The sequence below is a fragment of the Lygodium microphyllum genome, chromosome 23 (genome assembly GCF_053477565.2).
Source record: "Lygodium microphyllum isolate KBCC chromosome 23, Lygodium_microphyllum_v1.1.10, whole genome shotgun sequence".
Lineage (NCBI taxonomy): Eukaryota > Viridiplantae > Streptophyta > Polypodiopsida > Schizaeales > Lygodiaceae > Lygodium > Lygodium microphyllum.
The window spans coordinates 80,538,812-80,542,666 of record NC_141157.1 but is presented as its reverse complement, the minus strand read 5'-3'; the positions used below and the strand labels follow the sequence as shown (position 1 = coordinate 80,542,666).

Here is a 3,855-nt window from a genome sequence, read left to right as displayed (position 1 = left end):
CCAATACGAGAACTTCATTCTATCCAATTTGTCATGGTTAAACAATGCATTTTCCAAAGCAAATGAAGAGGCTATAATCATTGCAAAATGTGCCAAACAACACCTGACAACCAAGAAGACCAAAAAGTGCAAAACCAAGGGCTCATTGCAATGGCCAACCCATGGTAAAATCAATACAAAATAGTTCGATTACTCTTTAATACATACCAATTTTTTTGCAAATTTTCTTTTAATTCCTCCAAAATACATGTATCTTCTTTTGCAATGTGAAAGTGATTCTAACACAGTTAATCTTAATCCAAAGGTTGCAACAGAGGAGTGTACAACTTCTAGAACATAAACAATGTGAGAGAAATCGTGTGAACATCTTGACCCTTGAAAATACATCAAGATAGGTCATTTTTATCACGAACAATCTCTTGTAGTACTATGATGAATAATAGAGGCCATTACCATTAGGCCCATTGTTATAAGATCATCGTAGAGAAAGGAATAAAGGAATTTGGAGCTAGCTTATGGGCATGTATTTTCTTATGTAGGGGTTATAGTTCTATAGGACTGCGACCTTACCTATACGAGGAGAGGGGTCGTGAAACTCAGATAATTGCCAAATTGACCTATTAATCAACGTTGGCCAAGGTAGGCTGAAATCGTGTTAGAACAAGTTTGCCTACGTGACGTGCACTAACGACTTTTGACAAGCTTGTATCGTCGCCTTATCTAGCTTTTTGTGTGAGTTTTGCTGCTTTTGTTGGCTTTTAAAAGAGGAGCAAAATTAGCCGTTCCTCGTTTCCCCGTTCTGTGACTTGTTCTTTTTCCTCCTCCCTCGCCGGGCATACATAATAAAGGTAAATATCACCTCGATCGATAGCAACCATGAAGATGACGAAGGCGTTATCACTAGTGTTGGTGCTGGTCATCTTTTTCCTGGCGGTGAGCAGGAGCTGCGCCCTTTACTACCCATGCGGCGGGGATGTGATCACGGAAGAGGACGTTAGCAGCTACTACAGCTACGGAAGCCATAGAGGCGGAGCTGCCGGCCATGGATGGTCGAGGAATAATAATTACAACTCAGCCCCCTCGGCTGCGTCTCCGGCGACGGCGCCGGACGCTTACCCGTTCTGCAACACGAGCCTGCCGTTGGAGGCGAGGGTGGCGGATCTGGTCGAGAGGCTGACCCTGCACGAGAAGACTCTGCAGCTTGTCAACACGGCGCACGGCGTGCGCCGCCTCGGCCTGCCGCGCTACGAGTGGTGGTCCGAGGCCCTGCATGGGGTGTCAAACGTCGGGCCCGGCACCAAGTTCGGCGGCCCCGTGCCTTCCGCCGTCAGCTTCCCGCAGGTCATCCTCACCGCCGCCTCCTTCAACGCGACCCTGTGGCGCAGGCTTGGGGAGGTGGTCTCCACCGAGGCTCGGGCCATGTACAACGCGGGCCGCACCGGCCTCACCTACTGGAGCCCGAACGTGAACATCTTCCGGGACCCGCGCTGGGGCCGGGGGCAGGAGACCCCCGGCGAGGATCCACTTGTCGCCAGTCGATACGCTATCGAGTATGTGCGTGGACTCCAGAGCGTTGACCCCGCTGACCCTACCAGGTCCCTCAAGGTCGCCGCCTGCTGCAAGCACTACACCGCCTACGACGTCGATGCGTGGCAAGGCGTGGACCGGTATCACTTCGACGCTCGCGTGACGCAACAGGATCTCCAGGACACGTTCCAGCCGCCGTTCGAGGCGTGCGTCCGGCAGGGCGGCGTGGCCTGCGTCATGTGCTCCTACAACAAGGTGAACGGCGTCCCGTCGTGCGCCGACCGGCACCTGCTGACAGAGACCGTCCGCCAGGACTGGGGCCTCGACGGCTATGTCGCCTCAGACTGCGACTCGGTTCAGGTGATGTACGAGAAGATGCGCTACACGCACTGGCCAACGGAGTCCGTCGCCGACGCCGTGAGAGCGGGCCTCGACCTCAACTGCGGCTACTACCTCTCGAATTATACCGAGCTCGCCGTCCGCACGGGCCTGCTGCAGGAGTCCGACATCGACCGCTCCCTCACCTACCTCTATACCACACTCATGCGCCTCGGCTTCTTCGACGGCAACCCTCGCCTCCACCCACGCTGGGGCTCCCTCGGCCCCGACGACATCTGCTCCGACGCGAACCGCCGCCTGGCACTCGAGGCTGCGCAGCAGGGCATCGTGCTGCTTAAGAACGAGAACCGCACCCTTCCTCTCCATCTGAACACGACCTCGTCCTCACATGAGATCAGGCGCGTCGCCGTCATCGGCCCGAACGCTGACGCTGCTCTCATGCTCACGGCCAACTACGCTGGCCTGCCCTGCCGGAACGCCACGGCTCTGAGCGGTATCCAGCGGTACGTGGATGTAGAGTACGCGGTGGGGTGCGGGCTGACGATTGGCGTGGCGTGCAACGAGTCGGACGCGTGGCTTGTGGCGGAGACGGAGGCGCAGGCGGCCCGGGCGGTGGCGGCGTCGGATGCAGTGGTGCTGGTGATGGGGCTGGACCAGACTGAGGAGCGGGAGAGCCACGACAGGACGGATCTCACCCTGCCGGGGAGGCAGGCGAGCCTGATCGAGGCCGTGGCGGCCGCGGCCGCTGAGGGCGCGGACAAGAAGCCGGTGGTGCTGGTGATCATGTCCGGTGGCCCTGTCGACCTCTCATTTGCAGAACAAAATCCGAATATAGAGGCCATCCTGTGGGCGGGCTACCCGGGAGAGGCCGGCGGTGACGCCCTAGCGTCCATCCTCTTCGGCGTCGTCAGCCCTTCCGGCCGGCTGCCGAACACCTGGTACCGGCAGCAGTACACGGCGTGGCCCCTGACGGACATGCGTATGCGCGCCGACCCAGCTACAGGCTACCCTGGCCGCACCTACCGCTTCCATGAGGACGCTGCCGCTTGGCACGTCGTGCTGTACGAGTTCGGGCACGGCCTGACGTACGTCAACTTCTCCGTCGACTTGTCGGTCGACGCGAAGGGGCCTGTGAAGCTGCACGTGGTGTCGAACTCAAGCAGTACGACAGCCAACAATACGATCTCAGCCTCCTGCGTCACTCTACCTGCAATCAATACCACCTTCTGCGACGTCGTAGACGCCTCCCACGTCTCTGACTGCCCGACCGTGCAGGCGCAGGTAGAAGTCCGCAACCACGATGCCGTGGACGCCGACTACACTGTTCTCCTCATGTGGTACCCTCCAAGAGCTGCTGCGGGCAACCAGAGTGCGGCGTCCATGGGAGCCCCTGTGCGGCAGCTGGTGGGCTTCGAGCGCCTCTCGTCCGTCAGTGCCGGCGGCTCCGTTAATGCGTCCTTCTCTCTCAACGTATGTCAGGATCTGGCCATCGTCGCCCCCGACGGCCGCACGAGACTCGTGGCCGTCGGCGCTCCCCACGTCTTCACTGTTGTTCCCTCTTCTTCTTCTTCTTCCAGTAGGGCACTTTCACCCCAAGCCTCTCTCGTCGTCACGGTTGCTTAGAGTTTATACATAGCTCTATGAGCTTATACAATAGAATTGGACCTTGGTATACTTTTCCAAATATTTGGCATATTTGGCATCATCCTCTTTCCAAGGGTGGAATTTTTATGGAGTTTTCCAACTAGTTGGCATCATCCTCTTTCAAGGATGCCATTTTTGTAAGATTTTCCAACTACTTGGTATCATCGTTTCTTTAAATATGCCAATATGTATTCATCACCACAAGTGATTTGATTAATTGCTACTAGTTTTCCATAATATGACATTAAACTTTTCACTCAATTGGCTGCATGATAGTTCTCATAGCTTGCAATGTTGGCTCCTTGCTTATGCATGTCAATTTTTTGCATGTATTTCTCCTCTACC

The 3,855-nt window shown here is 55.9% G+C and overlaps 1 pseudogene; it reads left to right on the top strand.

The window, feature by feature from the left end:
• Positions 1–1,404: 1,404 nt before the first annotated feature.
• Positions 1,405–3,753, top strand: LOC148016384 (putative beta-D-xylosidase 5 pseudogene; annotated as a pseudogene).
• Positions 3,754–3,855: the final 102 nt, after the last annotated feature.